The sequence below is a fragment of the Bos indicus genome, chromosome 11 (genome assembly GCF_029378745.1).
Source record: "Bos indicus isolate NIAB-ARS_2022 breed Sahiwal x Tharparkar chromosome 11, NIAB-ARS_B.indTharparkar_mat_pri_1.0, whole genome shotgun sequence".
NCBI classification, from domain to species: Eukaryota; Metazoa; Chordata; class Mammalia; order Artiodactyla; family Bovidae; genus Bos; species Bos indicus.
In genome coordinates, this window is record NC_091770.1 from 78,246,345 (window position 1) to 78,265,728 (window position 19,384).

The 19,384-nt window shown below is 48.8% G+C and overlaps 1 pseudogene; it reads right to left on the bottom strand.

The window, feature by feature from the left end:
* Positions 1-7,187: 7,187 nt before the first annotated feature.
* LOC109565805 (b(0,+)-type amino acid transporter 1-like) lies at positions 7,188-15,357 on the bottom strand (annotated as a pseudogene).
* Between the last annotated feature and the right edge of the window lie 4,027 nt (positions 15,358-19,384).

Consider the following 19,384-nt stretch of genomic DNA (forward strand, 5'->3'; position numbering starts at 1 on the left):
TGGACCTAACATTCCAGGTTCCTATGCAATATTGTTCTTTACAGCATCGGACTTTACTTCCATTACCAATCACATCCACAACTGGGTGTTGGTTTTGCTTTGGCTCTGTCTCTTCATTATTTCTGGAGTTATTTCTCCACTGATCTCCAGTAGCATAGTTGGCACCTATCGACCTGGAGAGTTGATCTTTCAGTGTCCTATCTTTTTTGCCTTTTCATACTGTTCATGGGGTTCTCAAGGCAAGAATACCAAAGTGGTTTGCCATTCCCTTCTCCAATGGACCACGTTTTGTCAGAACACTCCACCATTAAAAAAAAAAAAAAAGAACACTCCACCATGACCCATCTGTCTTGGGTGGCCCTACATGGCATGGCTCAGGGTTTCATTGAATTAGACAAGCCTGTGGTCCATGTGATCAGTTTGATTAGTTTTCTGTGACTGTAGTTTTCATTCTGTCTGCCCTCTGATGGATAAGGATAAGAGGCTTATGGAAGCTTCCTGATGGGAGAGACTGAGGGGGAAACTGGGTCTTGTTCTGATGGGCGGGGCCACCCTCAGTTAATCTTTAATACAATTTTCTATTGATGGGTGGGGCTGTGTTCCCTCCCTGTTGTTTGACCTGAGGCCAAACTACGGTGGAGGTAGTGAAGATATGGCGACCTCCTTCAAAAGGTCCCATGCATGCACTGCCACACTCAGCACCCCCGACCCTGCAGCAAGCCACCACTGACCCACGTCTCCACTGGAGACTCCTGGGCACCCACGGGCAAGTCTGGGTCAGTCTCTTGTGGGGTCATTGCTCCTTTCTCCTGGGTCCTGGTGCACACAAGGTTTTGTTTGTGCCCTCCAAGAGTCTGTTCCCCCCGTCCTGTGTAAGTTCTGGTGGCTCTGTGGTGGGGTTAATGGTGACCTCCTCCAAGAGGGCTTATGCCATATCCAGGTCTGCTGCACCCAGATGCCCTGCTCTTGTGGCGGTCCACTGCTGACTTGTACCTTCACAGGAGACACTCAAACATTCAAAGACAGGTCTGGCTCAGTCTCTGTGGAGTTTCCTCATGCACACAAGGTTTTGTTTGAGCCCTCCGAGCATCTCTGGAGGGTATAGGTTTTGATTCTAATTTGATTTCACCCCTTCTACCATCTTGCTGAGGCTTCTTCTTTGCCCCTGGACGTGGGGTATACTTTTTTGGTGGGATGCAACATTTTCCTGTCGACGGTTGTTCAGCAGCAAGCTGTAATTTTGGAGTTCTCATGGGAGAAGATGAGCACATGTCCTTCTACTCCGCCATCTTAAATGCCTCCTGTTCCTCCTCCTCCTTCATGGGCATTCCTCCAACAGCTTGTCAGATCTGTTAGAGACAGGAAATATGATGGAAAGGCATCCACAATGAAGGTCATATCTTATCAGCAGTATTAGTATCATCATTGGCATCAACTAAATAAGCTGGCCACATTTTTCTGATTCCCATTATCCTTGGGCAAAATAGCAGCTAAAGCCACAGGCCCTGGAATTCAGACTTCCTGAATTCAAATTTTAGTCCTACCACTTTATACCTGTGTGACATTAGGCAAGTTGCTAAACCTCTCTCTGCCTTCATTCATAAGTTTGTGAAGATTAAATGAGTTATTATGTGTAGAATGTGAAGAAAAGTGAATGGTACCTGCCAGGTATTCAATAAATGCTACTCATTACTATTGTCAGAGAAAAAAGTGGCGGTGTCTGGGAACCCCAGTTTGGGAGGTAAGGGAAAACAAAACCATCGCTGCTTACTTAGCCCCTAGCTTTCTTCCAGAGAGTGCTTACAACTTCAGAAACTAGAGTTCACTAAGGACCTCCTGAGCTGTGTGATCACCCTGAGGATTTTACAAGTTGACAAAATCCCTCTCATTCAGAGGTAAGGGGACTGACATACAAAGAGGGGGCTTTCCTGCAAGTTGGCTTGTGCTCTTCAGAAGTGGATGCAAGTTTCTGTAGGAAACTGGGAGGACACTGGGTCCCGAGGAAGCTGCTGGGAGGAAACCACAGGTGAGCTGAGACCCAGAGGATGGGCAAGAGTGTGTGGAGCAAGGGCAGGAGGGCAGGACAATGTGCAATCAGTCCTCGAGCTGTGGTGTCTCTGCTCCAGACCCACATGGATTCTCTGCTTTGTGCCGCTGGCATTGGAGCCCTGGGGATCCTGCCTGTCCCTTGTCAGTGGTCCCTGGTAGGTACTGCCAATCTGTGGCACCAGAAGCAAACTGGCAAGTAGGCAGAGAGAAGGGACTTGCTCCCTCTTGTCTGCTCAGTGTCTTGCCAGCTTCTCCCCTCCATGAATTCTTTAGCCTGAGAGCAGCAGTGGAAGCCTCCAGGTCTCTTCAGCCTCAGTAGCTGAGCAGTTGGCAAAGGGCAGGAGACAAGAGGCTGTGCAGAGAGCACCGGGGTAAAGCAATTGGCATGTAGCATCAGAAGGGCTCCCAGGGCAAGATCAAGTGTGCAGATGGCCCTCATACACAGCACTTGATACCAGAAAGGGGCAGCTGGGGACCAGAACCAGCCCCTGAGCAGGTCAGAAACAAAGCCCAGGCCTTGGGAAGTGAGGTCAAGATATAGGGCCTGAGTCAGGGCAGCTATGGTGCCAAGGAGCCCACACTGCCTTCCAAGCACTGGTGGTTTGTTCAGACATCCCTGAGGCCAGACTCGGGGCCAGGACTCCGAGAGTGGCAGGTCTGGGAGGGACTGCTCTAAAGACAGGGGGCTGAGACTGCACCCCCAGACCACAAGGGAGCTGACCATCCTCTAAGTGCCTTGTTGCCTGCATGGACCAAACCCCCTCCCCCTCTCCCATATTGAGAGGAAAGATCTTTAAGAGCTCCTCTGTGGGATGAACTCCAGGGAGGGGCGTGAGTGTGGTGACCTGTATAAAGAAAGCGTGCACATGTATTTCTACAATTGAGTGTGGGGGCTATTTTTAGAATAGACCTGGTAGATTGCTATGAGGTTGATCATTCCCTTAAACAGCTTGTTTGTGGCATCAAAAACTTCTGTCTTCAGCACTTTTATTCACTCCTGTGGCTTCCATTTCCCCTTTATTTCTAAATATGCATTTCCAGGCTTGACTTTGTTTTTGAGCTCCAGATACACAAAGCCCCTAACCATCTTCACAGGAACCGCTCACAGCATTTCAAACTGAACAAAACAAAACACCTGCCCTTCCTCCAAATCTGCCCCTCTTCCCCTCTTCCCAATTTCCAGGAAACAGCATGCTCACCAAGTCACCCAGAGGCAAACCTTGAGTCCTGGCTGACATCTCCACCTCCTCACCCACAACCAAAAGACCAGGCCAGTCTTCCTTGCTGTATGTCCCAGGTCCTTCTGCATCCCTCACACCCTCTGCCACCAGCCCAGGTCCTGTCCACAGAGAGCGCTCACCCTCAGTTCCTTCCAGCACAGGGAGCCAGATTCATCTTCCAAAGCACCACCCTCCTCCCCAGAGATGCACTTTAACTCCAGCCGGTGTACCTCACTCAGGGGTCCCCATTGTCTGAGCCAAACTGTCTCACAGCCTTTCCCTCTCTAGACCCACACATCCTCCCTGGGCTGCCCAGATAGGCCCCACCACACTCCCAGAGCAGGCCAGCAAGGGGCATGGTCCCTGGTATAGACTTTAGCCCTGCCTGGTTGCCCGTAGTAACGGGATGGAATCTCTCTGTGTGTGAGGCTCCCACTCAAGAGGCCCCTCTCTGGGCTGAGATGATTAACAGTCGTGAGCGGCGCCAGGATCCATGAATCACAGACAGAGATGGACGCCTGGAGCAGGGTCAGGGCACAAAGGCAGTAACTCAGGTTCCCCCAGGCTCACACAGTCTGCCCCACACAGTCCCCTGTGAGGACCTGGGACAGGCCTGCGCCCAGTGAGAAGTGAGGATGAGGCCAGTGCTCTTCTCTACCAACGGGCTATCTTTTTTCCAGTTCTTGTCTCACCATCTGTTTCTCTGCCTTTTTGTCTCTGTCCAGATCATGTGGCATTGGTGACACATTCATCATATCACCTCTAATGGGACACTGACTCTAAAGATGGCCTCTTTAAAATATATAATATCAATTTTCCACCTTGAAAACTGTACAGTATACCTAATTCTAAGATAAAAAGCATAGCTGTATAAATCTAAGCTTTATTCCCATAATAAAAGCTGTTTCTGAGGGGCATATGCTCAGAGATGGTTAGCAAAATGCTATATTTTTTCCTCCTTTTATATAGCTGTTTTAATGGTGTATCATTTTATCCCAGGACCCCGGCTAACTGGGCAGCCACTGGAAGACTGCTAATCACCAAAGCATGGGAAGTGGAAAGTGTAGGAAATTGTGCCCCGGCACTTGAAAGTTTAACCTTGAAATGACATGTAACAGTTCAACTCATTTTGGGGGAGGGGGGCTGTGTTACCCAATCAGGGATTGAATCCAGGCCTTGGCAGTGAAAGTGCTGAGTCCTAACCACTGGACCAGCAGGAAATTCCCTCAACTCATGTTTTAGTGATCGAAACAAGTCACGTGTTCTCATCTTACCTCAAGTAGGTAGGGAAATGCAATTCTACCATGGACTTAGAAGGAGAGCTAAAACTAGCAAACTGTACAAATGACCAGCAATGGAGGGCTCAAATCCCTGGCCTGTGGATCGGGGTATGAAGGGACAACTGCTTCCCATCAACAGGTGGAACTACCTGTTGGTTCCACCTGTTGGAACCAACTACATGGGTTGTGATTTCTCCAATGAGCAAAACAGCAGTGGACTCCTTTCCGTGGTTTACAAGTATGTACAGACGCTTCCCAGAAACAAACAAGGAACCTGATTGCTCTGGAAATGGTGGGTATGGAGCAAGAAATTTTGCCTTTCACTTTATATCCTTTGTAATGTTTGAAATTCTAATCATGGCATTCATCTGTAAAGATTTATCTATAGGATAGGTTTCCTTGGTGGCTCAGTGGTAAAGAATATGCCTGTCAATGCAGGAGATGCAAGTTTAATCCCTGGGTTGGGAAGATCCCCTGGAGAAGGAAATAGCAACTCACTCCAGTATTCTTGCCTGGAGAATCCCATGGACAGAGGAGCCTGGAGGGCCACAGTCCATGGGATCACAAAGAGTTGGACACGACTTAGTAACTAAACAACAACTATCTGTAAGACTCATCTTCCCTACTCTAACGACTCAGCAGAAGAGAGTGAAAATGGCCAAAGAATTGAGTGCTTATGATTTGGAGTAACCAAGCTTTGCCCAAAATAGATCATCCATGTGCTGATGGGACTGACCTTGGGTGAAAGAACACTGCCCTTCCCCCAGGAACCCAGCCAGCTCCAGCCCCAGATATTTCCTGGTACCTGATGCTTCTCTGGAGAAAACAGTAAATACTCCAGCCTTTGTCCTCAAGACTCAGGACATTTCTTCTCAGTCCAAAGGACACATTATACCATCTCTGGCCTTAGAGAAGAAAAGTAACAGTGGACACCATGACCACGGCTCAGAGAAAGCAAGTCCAATGTACTAGTTTCTTAATAATTCTCAGATTTTCATCTGGGATTGCTTCCTACTACCATCTTGGAGCCCAAAAAGGGGTCCTGGGCAGGACAGGAGTTCAGGTAAGGTGTGCTGGTCAACTGCAGGCAGCAGGAAGCTGTCCTCCCAGAGCCTGGCCCTGGGGACACTTTGTGCCATCACTGTAGGCCTGGGAGTCAAAATGCAGTTGGTAATGGGAAGGATGGGAAGATGGAGTCACAAAGTGAAAAACAGCCCACCTGGGCTGCATGACCCAGGGCCAGTGGCGGTCCAAACCCTTCTCTGCTCTCCACATCCAAGCACGCATCCACTGCCAGCCAGAGGATGGCTTAGAAGACGTCCCTCGTCCTCAGACAACCTTCTCAGAACAGGGCCTCGGAGCCCAGGGCAGAGCAGGGGCAAATGGGTAGAGAGTGCAAGTCATGAAAAATACAAACATGATATGTTCCTTTATCACTCAACAAATAGTTCAGTATTTTGATTCACCAGCCATTTTTGATTAGCAAGGAGCCCAGGACCAAGATGGGAACTAAAAACACACAGTTCAGTTCAGTCGCTCAGTCATGTCCGACTCTTTGCGACCCCATGAATTGCAGCACGCCAGGCCTCCCTGTCCATCACCAACTCCCGGAGTTCACCCAAATTCCTGTCCATTGAGTCGGTGATGCCATCCAGTCATCTCATCCTCTGTCATCCCCTTCTCCTCCTGCCCCCAATCCCTCCCAGCATCAGAGTCTTTTCCAATGAGTCAATTCTTTGCATCAGGTGGCCAAAGTATTGGAGTTTCAGCTTTAGCATCAGTCCTTCCAAAGAATACCCAGGACTGATCTCCTTTAGGATGAACTGGTTGGATCTCCTTGCAGTTCAAGGAACTCTCAAGAGTCTTCTCCAACACCACAGTTCAAAAGCATCAATTCTTCGGCGCTCAGCTTTCTTCACAGTCCAACTCTCACATCCATACATGACCACAGGAAAAACCATAGCCTTGACTAGATGGACCTTTGTTGGCAAAGTAATGTCTCTACTTTTGAATATGCTATCTAGGTTGGTCATAACTTTTCTTCCAAGGAGTAAGCGTCTTTTAATTTCATGGCTGCAATCACCATCTGCAGTGATTCTGGAGCCCCCAAAAATAAAGTCAGCCACTGTTTCCACTGTTTCCCCATCTATTTCCCATGAAGTGATGGGACCAGATGTCATGATTAGTTTTCTGAATGTTGAGCTTTAAGCCAACTTTTTCACTCTCCTCTTTCACTTTCATCAAGAGGCTTTTTAGTTCCTCTTTACTTTCTGCCAAAAGACATACAAACATGTCTAAAAACTAACCCCCACCATCACTAAACCCACCACCCAGAGGGGAGTATGACCCAAAACCAGACACTGGGGTGCAGGCTCCAGTGAGGCTGACAGAGTCACACACACACAGGAGTCACCTTTCCTGACATTTTCAGGATCTGCATCCTCAGCATTTCCAGGTATTGAAGTCATTCCTTCCTCTCCCTCATTCCCACCTGGGCAGCCAGATACCTCTCCACTTTAGTCCTATAATCATATTAGTCTTATGGTATCTGTTCTTTTTTTTTTTACATTTATTTGTTTGTTTGTTTGTTTGACTGTACCATATCTTAGTTGTAACATGCAGGATCTTCAATCTTCATTGTAGTATGTGCGATCTAGTTCCCTGAGCAGGGATCGAACCTGGGCCCCCTGCATTGGGAGTGTGGAGTCTTAGCCACTGGCCACCAGGGAAGTCCCCTGGGACCTGTTCTAACTTTTCTTCCTTTCTTTGAGAAATTTGACTGTCCTCCCTTGTACCCAAACCAAATAAAACCCTTCTTTCCCAAGGATATGCCTCTTGCTTCTTTCTCTGTTCAAGCAAGTTAGCAGCTTTAAACATTAGCTGAAGAATCGTGTCTTCTGGAACAAGTTTTGTCAGAACCAGAGCTTTTCTAGTTGTAATAGATAAGAATCCATTCAAACCCACTTGAGCCAAAATTGATTTATTATAAGGTGTCAAGTTGTTCCAGACAATCAAAAAGCAGGTTTTCCCAGTTCTTGGGGACCATATAATTTCTCAACACCATCTCACTCTGTATCTCCTTCATCCTTCCTTGTTGACCAGGCCACACACATATCATGTGGGATCTTAGTTCCCCAATATCAGGGATCGAACTCATGCCCTCTGCATTGTTAGCACAGAGTCTTAACCACTGGAATGCCAGGGAAGTCCCATCTTCTTCATTCTTCTCTCCAGGGTGGCTTTCTGTACTTCTCCACCCACATCGTGGAAGATCCCAAGATTTACAGTTCCTCAGCTCAAGCAACCATCAGAATTCTAATGTCAAAATTTCAAAAGAAGGGCAAGTGTTTCAAGTTGTCCACCTGAAATATCAAATAACTGTGACCCAGAGAGACAGTCATGTAATTCCAGCACGACTGTGAGATCCACCTGTGAAGAAGGAGCAGCTCTTACAGAAGAGAAGAACACTGTCCTGGGCAGATAACCCCAAACTCCACATCACCTGCATCATGGCACTTTAGGAACTTATTAGGATTATGCATAGTCAACCTACAGAGAAGCTGGCCAGGCCTCTTGTGTGCAGATGGAGGTGTCTACAGCAACAAGGGCAGTGCTGACCTGTCCAGTCCTTCAGTCAGCATTCTTCATGGTTGGAGCAACTTCCATGAGCAGCTGGAGATGCAGGGTGACAACCTGCAAACACTTGGGCTGGTACCAGAAGTAGACAAACAGGAAATAGACCAGGAAGCCACTGAGCAGGAACAGGAAAACATACAGGAACTCTGGCTGAGGATGGGCCACGATGGGCGCCAGCACCAGGTAGACAGATGTAAGGACCATGGTGGCAGGGATGATGATGGGGACCTGCAGGGACAGAGAGACCTGGATGATGAAGACATGCCTGGGAGGTGGCACAGGGCGCCTGGGCTCTGTCCCTTCTGCCTGCCTGCCTTCCTGCTGCTTCCACCTGCCACCAACTCCTCTCTTCCAGAACCTACCATAACAACTTGTCAGGCCAAGGGAGACACCTTGGGCCACAGAGGCCCCTCGAGGGAGCAGAGACTATGGTGCCCAGCCTGATCCTCTCTGTCATATGAGTCTCCCTGGGTGCGTGCATCCTCTTCTCTGTTCAACTCCCACTGTTCTCCCTCTGTGTCCTCTAGAGGAGAAAGGCATCCCCAGCAAGGAGAGTCAATGCCTTGTGCTCCAACTGTCCTTTACCCCCAGGACACATAGAAATTCCCTCCCCAAAACAACAGTGTTGACCACTTTCTTTCTTCCTCTGGGCCCCAAGTGAGGCCGTGGTCCAACCATCTGCATCATGCAACAGCTTGTAGTTGAAAAAGAAACCCATGTAGGTCCTGAAATCTACCTTGTAAGGTCGGGGAAGATTCTTCTTTATCCGTAAGTACAGGAGACAGCTGAAGGTGATTCTGTAGGTGAGCCAGCCAAGGAAGCTGAAAGGCAAACGTGAGCCACTTGTTAACAGGCCCCGCCACGGTGGGGCTGGCAAGAGGGGCCGGCCTACTAGGTGCAGACCTAGAGTAGAGCTGCAAGCACATCAGGGCCTTTCAGCCACCGCCAGCTCCCCTGATCCATGCGGCCGAAGGAAAGAAGAATGCAAGGCTGGGGCACCGACGACAGGGTATACTGGAGGGCCCAGCTGGAGCTTTGTCTTCAGGCATGAAGGGGCACACGCACAAGCCCACCCATCCGTGAGGCTCCAGGTCAGGCCTTCTCTGACTGCCCCTGGCTGGCTGCAGGAGGGCAATTTCAAAGGAAGGAGGACTATCTGTGTTTCCCAAAGAAAGAATCTGGTGGAACCTCAAGGAAGGCTGTGTGCCCCTTAAGGGCCGCACACTCATAGCAGACTGCGCCACCTTGGAGTTGGTGATGGGCACCAGAAAAACCTCTGGCCCCTCTGTCTGTTGTAGGTCTGATGTGAACTCCACATAACCTTGAAGGCCATCTCTTGAGGTTGTCCAGATGGGGAGAGATGGGGCCCTGGCTGACATGAATCATCCTTGAGTTCTCATCTGTGCCAGGACATTCTCTGTCACTCTCCCCCATCTCAGGCTGAAGATCCTTAAGAGACACCCCGGATTTGATTTTATCTTCACTGTACAATGAGTTTTTTCTTTCTCATGGGAAAAAGATGAAAAGAAAAATAATGTCTATTACTTAATGTTCTGAAGAAAGGGACATCGAGTACTATATATCTTGTTCCAAAAGATTACTCTTAGAACAACAGAGGAAGAGAACATGTGATGCTTGCAAAATTACTCTGAGAAGTCCTCTGCCCCAGACATCATGCCTGCCTGGTGGGTTAAGAGTCTTTTTGGTGAGAGAAGTTTAAAAATGACAACTGGATATCACAACAGCCCATCGTTTCTACCCCAGAGCAGGCAATAAAGGGGGTCACAACATCTCCCCACTTTGATGCAATTCCGGAGTGTGCCCACACAGCTTGGCTGTGGGTCTGCCCTGAGTTCAGCAGAGCTCTGTTGGGTCAGATCCAGAACAAAGACCAGACTACAAAGGAAAAATGACACCAAGCCAAAGGCTATGAGTCATGTGAGTGAAGCCTGAATATTTTTTTACATTGTCCTGCAGACAGAGTAAAGGGACAAGAAAAGAGAAAGCAAATAACAAAGACAACACAAGACTTTATTTCTTGGTGAAAATTGGTCTCATTGAATTTATGGAAGCAGTGCAAGAGAGGAGGACGCTATGTTTAATTTTGGAAACTTAATTAAGAGAGAATGGTTAAAACAGTGTGTGTGTGTGTGTATGTGTGTGCAGATGCTCTGAGCCTGAGCCTCCAGAAGTGTGTGCATGTGTTTTTGTGTGTGTGTGCGTGTGTGTGTGTGTATCATAGGGGCTTCTGGAAATGTGCTTGCAGGATAAGAGTATATATGTGTGCATGCCTGTGAATGGGTACACATAGGAGCCATGAGATACTTAGCCTGAGCGGGCAGTCTCACTTGCCTCAAGAAGTTCACGATGGTACTGAAGTTTCCGGAGATGACCAGGATCAAAGCCATCGCTGCGGTGAACATCAGAGCTGGAGCTGGAGTGAGGCAACGCACATATACCATGGACAGAAGTTGGGGCTGGGGAGCAAAGTCAGGTGTCAGGTAGCCTCCAGTGGAGCCCTGGTGAGGGTCTGTCCCCAGAAACTCCCACCCTCTTCTCCTGCCAAACTCCCTCAGGACACCAGGGTACCCAACCAGATAGTCCCCAATACCCATGGCTTCCTTCCAGATGTAGGTCACTGGGGATCTCCTGGAGTGACCAGACTCAGGGGGCAGGTTAGGGGGGCCCATCCCTCCAGACCATCCAAGACCCTGTAGCTTAGGACGTGGGGTTGCAACGTGGAGAGCTGTAGCAGGTGCCTGGCCAACCAAATCTTTTGACTTTCTATTGCTCCCTCTGAAGATAGAAAGAGTGACCAGGAAGGGAAGACTGAGGAGAGGGGAGAGGAATGGTCAGCTATGGGTGGAGCATGGAGAGGGATACAGTCTACTGTGTAGACTGCGTTATCCTTCAGCAAATACTCAGTCTCCTACTCTCTGCCTCTGTGGAAGAAATATATTAATAGTTTCCATCCACTGATTTGAGCTTGCCAATAAACAGTGAGCAGGAGAGACCCGCCAGAAGCTCTAAATATGTGTGTGGTTTGGCTTGGTTTCTTGAACCCCTGCCACCTGCCATGGCAAAAACATGCCCCAGGAGCCCCTATGGCCTGGGTCCCAGGATTAGAACAGACTCGCAGTCAGAGTGCGAAGATGTGAACACAAGCCCTGGCCTGCCCTGGCCACTCTGACCCTTTAACTCATGAGCAACATGGAATGTCTGTTTTTCTCAGCCTCTGGAATTAGGGGCTGTCTCCTGTACAGCGTTACTGCAGCAAAAACTGACAAAGTGACAGAGAGTCCCCCAGGCATGGGGGGCCCAGCGGATACACACTGGCTCCTGGGGCTCCTACCCACTGCCCCAGCACCACTGTTGCACAAAGACGTCCCTGTCACCTACAAACCTCTACAGTGTGACCCAGCACGATGACCTCCCAGAACCTGGAGGTAAAAGGACTGGAGTGTAAGTGGAGAGGTAGGGAGTACGTGAGCCCTACTCTCAGCAGAAAAGAGGGCTCTGTCTTTCGAGGAAGCCCTGGTTTGGGCTAAATGCTGAGCTCCAGGAGGAGAAAGCTTAGCTGGCTGTCCTTAGAGGTGTGTCCCCCCTACAGTTCCTTAGTTCCTGCCTCACTGTTGTCCATATGAGATCAACAGCTTTTAAAAGGCTAATGTTTTAAACTCTGTACTCTGTATTCTCCTGCTGCCCCCTCACCTTGCCTAGCGCACACCCCATGTCTCACCAGGTGGCCTTCTCGGGCAGCCACGTAGGACACACGGCTTCCGCTGAAGAACGACACATTGGCAGGGCCGAACGACGAGAGGGTGACAGCCAAGGGCACCAGCCAAGCCCAGACCCCAGAACCTGATTCCTAGGACAACAGAGGAATCGAGGGAAGGATCTCCAGCAGCAACCTGGAAGACAGCCTCAAGGCCACATTGGAAACAGAGCGAGCAAACCCAGGGACACGTTGGAATACTCATGCGGGACTATCTTTCCCCAGGGCGGGGCTGTGAACAGTTCATGTGACTCTCACCCCCAGCTCACAGCCATTGCATCGGTGGAAAGGATCTCACTGGGAGAGAGCACTAGGAGGTAATGACGTTGGCCAGGATGTACAGGCCAGTGACCAGGGGGATGGTGATCATCAGTGCCCACACCAGGTTCTGCTGCAGAGTTGGGGAGAAGAGGCCACATGTTAGCCCGTGAGGTCCTTCCCAGGGTCTCCGAGCAAGCTCAGGAGTGCGGCACCGAGCTGATCCTGGCCCCAGGGCACACGCCAGGCCAGGGGTCACTGGCTGTTTGTCCCTCCTCCATGAACTTAGAGTCCCACGGCATGGACAGGCCAACCGACAGGTGTGCTAGGAAGCCGTGAGGAGGACTCACAGTCAGAGCGGTGGAGGTACAGTGGAGGGTGGGGACCCGGGGGCGGGGCGGCGGGGGAGCCATCATCAGAACGAGCAGGGCCTTATGCTGGGTTTTCCTTGAAGAATGGAGGAGATTCCAGCAGGTGGGAAGTAGGGAGGGGCGTTCCCAGCAGGGACACCTGCAGAGCAGGGGTGCAGAGAAGAGGCAGGAAAGTTAGAGATCTCCACGGTCAGATGGTCCCTCCAGCCTGTATTCCAGGATCCACAGTGCCAACTCTGCCTAGTCTCTGGGTCCCCAGGACACAGGCCCAGACTAAGAGCCATTCCATCCAGGGGTTCTCTTCTGACCCTCAGTCTCCTAGAGAGGAAATTGGGAATCACTGGGGATCTGTGAACTGTGATTCCCCACTGTCCTGCCTCTCTGCAGGGTGTGAGGATCAGCAAAGCGGAAGGGAAAAGAAGGGCCTGGACACAGGGACTATGGGCACTGGGACTGGTTTGCATTGAAAGAGCCTCAGGACCTAGCTGACCCAGGTCACCCCCAAAAATGTGTTCAGCAAGCATGCAATAAAAATTGAGGAATGCATGAAAAGTAGGTGAAATCAGAGTGTGGACTGCTCCCTCCCACTCCGTACCCCTAGTTCTGGACATCATTCTGGAGCCAGGAGCAAATGGAGGGAAAGGGCCTCCCTCAAACTTGACCCAGCATTTCCCTAGGCTCGGACTAGCCCTGTAAGAACACACTTCAGAGTGGGAGAATCATGTCCAGGGCACTCCCAGGTCTCCTGGAGGGCTTTCTCTAGAGGTCTTTTGGTTGACCTTGGGAAGAGCAGGCAAACACTATGAATGTACAACCCCTCCCTTCCGTACCAAATGGTACAACAGAACATGACATTGCTATTCCTGACATGTGAAACAATACAGAGAAGCCACCCTTCCTCACTAAGACACAAGGAGCTCTCTTTCAGACTTGGGATGGCGCTGTCCCTGTGTGGGCTGCACCAGCGTTCCAGGCAGACCTCCTCCCCACCCCTAAAAAGGACCCTCCCTCATTTAAGCATCTACCCTTGATGCACGTATCTTCTGTTCTCCAATATGATATAAAAGGCAGTTTCTATGGGGCTCTGTAATAACCTAGAGGAAAGGGTGAGACGTGGGAGGGAGACTCAAGGAGGAGGGGACATATGTACACTTATGGTTAATTCATGTTGATGTATGACAGAAATCAAACCAATATTGTAAAGCAATCACCAATCAATTAAAAATAAACAAAATAAATATTTAAGACTTTTTAAAAAGCAGTTCCTAGAGCTTTCTGCCAGAGCTGAGATCTGAGCACAGAAAAGTTTGGAAGTGGGTTTGGGAGGAAGGGCAGGGGGCATGGAGGATGAAGAAATAATCTCGGAGCCCACTTCTGGTCCTTGGGGTCAGCCTGGGTGCTGAGCCAGTCCTCAGATATCCCCCCAGACCCCTAGTAAAGTCCAAAGTTTCCCACTGCCTCCCAAGAGCCCTGCAGACCAAGCCCCTCCTAAAGCAGTGACTAGCCAGCCCCAGGTTCACAGGTGGAGTGAGACAGGCAGGACTGGCTCATCCTTCTGTCCCAGCCCTGAAGCTATGTCCTGTAGTGGGCTCCCATGCTTCAGCAAATATGACCTATGTATCTACTACAATGTTCCAGAGAGAACAATCCAGGAGAGAGAAAGCTGAGTCATCAAGCACAGCTTCTTACAAGGGGTCTGACTTCCAAGTCACTCCCCCTTTCTAAGCCTCAGTTTTCCCACATGAAAAATGGGATGATAATGTCTACCTTCCAGGAAAGCAAAATGAGCCCATGCATAGAAAACAATAAAGATCCCCCCTTACTTGAGAAGCTAGTATTCATATAATTACATAAACTAATCAGAAAAGACATTGGGCTGGCACTTTAGTCCCATGAGTACAGAAAGGGAGCCCCTCTTTTCAGCTGATCTCAGAGTCTTCACTCAAATAACAATTATCGAAACTACTAATGTTTGGAGATTTCAGCCCCTGAAGCAGTGTTGCAGACTCACGTTTGAATTCTTGAGTTCCTCCGTCACCTGGCTGAGGCTATTCCAGCCATCAAAGGACCACAGGCACTGGTAGAAGGCCATGCTGATGTGCCCGGGCTGCTGGGACGTGTTGTGGAAGGCAGAGTGCGGGGCTTCCGTGCGGCCTCGGCCCCGGCCCAGCACCACGGCACCGCCCCCCATGATAACCAGCAAGGAGAACACTTGGGCAGTCGTGCACATGTTCATCAGCGTGGCGGCCATCCACGAGCTCCAGCAGTTGACCAACATCAGCAGCAGGATGCAGGTGGTAGCCACCACCTTGAGCATGGCCTGGGGTAGCGAGAAGCAGCCTGGGTAAAAAAAAGGGGACCAGGACATACTTGGCAACGCTCAGTGAGATGGCTGCGATGGTGACCAGTCTGCCCACCAGCACAAACGTGTAGATGACCAGGAAGGTGGGTAAGGAGCCAAAGGTTCGTAGGATGTAGGTATATTTCCCTCCAGATTTGGGAACCAGAGCCTCCAGTTCAGCATAGCACAGGGCACCCAGTGTGGCCAGAAGGCCACAGACTGCCCAGACCATGAGGCTGGCCCCGGGGCTGCCCGTGTAGACCAAGACGCCCTGCAGTGACATGAAGATGCCAGAGCCGATCATAGCGCCTGCAGTTAAGGACATGGCACTCCACAGGCCCATGTCCCTCCTCAGCCTCAGCCCCTCATCCCCCGCCTCCTGCTCAGCCACCCCCTCATCACCATCTCCTTGCTGACTTCTCTTCATCCCAGAGCTTCAACAGTCACTGCAGCTAACTGAGCAGAAGCAGATGCTCTGATACCTATCGGGCTCATGGGCTTCCTGCAGGAGTTAATGATTACAGAGCCTGGAGGAATCTGAGCCAGGGGCCAGAGAGCCAGAACACAGCATTCAGAAGGGACCACACCTCTCCTGATCTCCCAGCCCTTGTCCAGCCAGAACCCAGGACAGGGAGGTTGCAGGAGTTGTTCAGTGACGCAGCTCAGGAAAAGTTAAGGAAAGACAGGTTTTAGGAAGAATCCCTGGTGCCCAATTCCACAACAACATGTCTGTGGAATCACAGTTGGCTGAATGCTCCGTGCCAACAGTATGACTACTGAGTTACTGCACATTAGGACCCTAAGAAACTTCTGGAATACTTTTATCAGCCAAACAGTATAATCCCAGCTTTATTCAGATTCCAAGGAAAATGGCATGAGTCCTGTTCTAAAGCAGAATGAAAATGTTTAAAGAAGAGCATCCAAATAGTTTGAGAGAGAACTTGTTCCCCCTGCAGGAAGGGAGTAGGTGGATAAACGTACAGGATCTAGAGTGGAACCACCTTCATTCAAATCCCAGCTCTAGTACCTCACAGCTGTGTGACCCGAGACAAGGCCTCTGAACCTCACCCTATTTATCAGTAAGCTGATTACAATACCCGCTATATAGGGTTACTCTAAGTACCAAAGAACTTAAAACCCATTCAAAGTGGCTAGAATAGCAAATGACATGTAGTAAGATTTCCTTATATAGTAGCCATCACTATCTGGCTAAGAATTTCATTAGTTTCCTAAAGATAGATAGATAGATTGATATTTAATTTAACATAATTTTATTGATATATAATCATTTCAAGATATGGTATATAACTTTTTAATTGATCTTCCCTTATATTTTTCAAATCTTGACTTATGAATGTCATTGGTATTGGTATTTGGGGTAAAGTTGCTGGCATCCAAAGTGGGCAGAGAGGTACTTGCAGTCACCTGAACAGATTGGCCTAGCTCAAGCCAGCTATATGGACTGCTTGGATCTCATGTACATGTGTAATCAATAAAATTCAAGACAGATGCAAAGGGCGTTGCTGTCACTGATTCCTGGGGTATCCATCCTGCTTCCTCCCCTTGCTATACCAAAGCCCAAAGGGCAGCAGTCCTCAAAAAATATAGGGCCATCTTCTTCAGAAATAACTCTGGAGAAGGGGCCCTCCAAGATTCAAAAGGAGGTCCTCCAACATCCTTACTCAGTAGGAAGAGAAAGAAGAGGAAAAAGAAGCAGATAAGAAAGAAAGTAGATAGAAGAATTGATGGAAAGAAGTTAGGAAAGAAGAGAGTACTGGAGGCTTGGGAAGGGAAACCAGCTGCCTTTCTGGTCATAGCTAAATAGTAACCAAGACACTCAGACTTGTCTTTCTCCAGGCACTGTGTTGTAAAGGTTAGCCAACTGCAGAGGGTGAGAATAGTCCACAAGGTCATGGTCACCTCTCACACCACTGGCAATTCTCAGGGTTTCCAAGACCACCCTTAGACTCAATAATTTGCTAGAAGGGCTCACAGAATTTACCAAAAGCTTTTATACTCAAGTTATGTTTTGTTACACCTAAAAGATACAGATTAAAGTCAGCCATGGAGGGGAGGACAAAGCCCAGAAACGGAGGGTCCAAACACAGACCTGCCAGCCCTCCTCACGCAGTGGAACAGGACATTGGTGTTCTCCTTTCATCAGTGTTGACAACACACACATTGCACTGCCAACCAGGGAGGCTCTCCGTGTCCACTCTTTACTGGGGTCCCATCACTTAGACATGGCTGGCTGCTCCGGTGGCTGACCTCAGTTTCTAGCCCCTCAGGAGGTCAGGGTGACATTTCATGACCCAAAGATCCCATCCAAAATCACTCCATGAGGGATGTCCCTAAATTTTGTTTTTAATGACTCACCTCATGTGTCAAGAGAGGAGGCCCTGAATGCCAGACTAAGAGGCTGGGACTAGCTAGGAATGGGAAGGAAACAAGTGGAAGGGAGAGTGGGGAAGGGCCCACTGCAGCAGGGTCTTTCTGAGATGGGGGAACTGGAGACTTTGGGGTTCTGTGGGCTTCAGTTAGCAATTTCTGCAGCCTTTGCAGAATCTGACACAGCGTGGTCTTCAGCTCCAGGTCAGGGTCTGCCTATGAGCAAGGAGCCCCCTTGAAGCAGAGCCGAGCTCAGACGGTGTCCCTGTGCTGCCACCACAGGTGGAAGTGGTGGCCGATGTGATCCAATCTGAGGCTCAGCAGAACAGATGCAGCGAGAAGAAATTCAGCTTCTGAGAATCAGAGCACTGTCTTCACCACTGTGTTCTCAACAAGATCTTCATTTACTCAACTTTCCATCACTAAAATGAGGATGATCCTCCCATAAAAGTGCTCATGAGAATAAGCCAAAATCCCTTGTATCCCACCATCCAGGGGAGATGAATGGAATTATATTATCAAAAACTCACAATTTCAGGACTTCCCTGATGGTCCAGTGGCTAAGATACCATGCTCCCAATGCGGGGGGCCCAGGTTTGATCCCTGGTCAGGGAACTGGATCCCCTATGCCACAAGTAAAGATCCCACATGCTGTAATGAAGATCAGAGTCCCCACGTGCTGCAACTTCTCCAGGCCAGAACACTGGAGTGTACAGCCTTTCCCTTCTCCAGAGGAATCTTCCCAACCCAGGGACTGAACCCAGGTCTCCCACATTGCAGGTGGATTCTTTACCAGCTGAGCCACAAGGGAAGCCCAAGAATACTGGAGTGGGTGGCTCATCCCTTCTCCAGCGGGTCTTCCCAACCCAGGAATCAAACCGGAGTCTCCTGCATTCCAGGTGGATTCTTTACCAACTGAGCTACCAGGGAAACCCAACTAAGACACAGCACAGCCAAATAAATACATTAAAATACTTTTTAAAAAAGAACCTCACATTTCCTGCTCTTGCCCCCAGTCATGCCTGATCTCAAGGCCCCTGCCATGTCTCCTCAAGTATATCTGAGACATCACAAGAAATCTCACCTATGCTCAAAACCAGCTTGATAGCCTCCATCCATACATGGCATCCACTCCGCTCCCCATCCTGCTCCAATCCTGCCTGTCAGTGCCTGATATCAGGGATCAGCAGCTCTTTCTGTAAAGGACCAGATAGTAAGGCATTTGGGCCTTAAACAAGAAAAAAAAGCTGACTCCTGGTCAGAACAGGAAGCTTTGTGAACTAACTGGCTAAACACTGGTGTGCCCCTAGTACATACACAGAGCCCATCTGCAAAGACTAAGAGATTGTGTTGATATCAGCCATTGAAGAAGCTCTCCTTCCGATCGTTGGCTGCCTACTAAGCTAATAGAACAGATAACTTAGGGGCCACACACAACCATATAGATATTATAAAATAGTTCATAAAAGTCACTAAACAAAGAGCAACTTCTACAAGCAGCACCAAAAAACCCTTGTAATGCAATCTTATCTCCAGATTTGCCATATTACAGTATTTAAAATGTCCAGTTTTCAACAACAGCAAATATGGGGCATGCAAAAAAAAAAAAAAAAAAAAAACAAGAAAATATAGCCCATGGATGAAGGCAGCAAAGGCAAGTCATCAATGAAAACTATCCCTGAGGAGGCTCAGATATTGGACTTACTAGACAAAGATGTACATCAGATGTTACATTTGGAGTACATGTCAAGAGCTAAAGGAAACCATGCCTAAAGAATTAAAAGAAACCACAAGATAATGTCTCCTGAAACAGAATATCAATAAAGAGAGAAAAATCATTAAAAAAAAAAAAGCTAAAAGTAGACCTTCAGGCCAAAATGAAAGGTCACTAGCTAGTAACGCAAATCCCCATGAAGAAATAAAGAACACTGGTAAAAGTAATAACAGATAAATGTAAAAAAAAAAAATTAATGTATTTTTTTGTCTTTACATCTTCCTTTTTCCTACCTAATTTAAAAGACAATCACACACACACACACACACAAGACAATCACAAATGGTGCTGG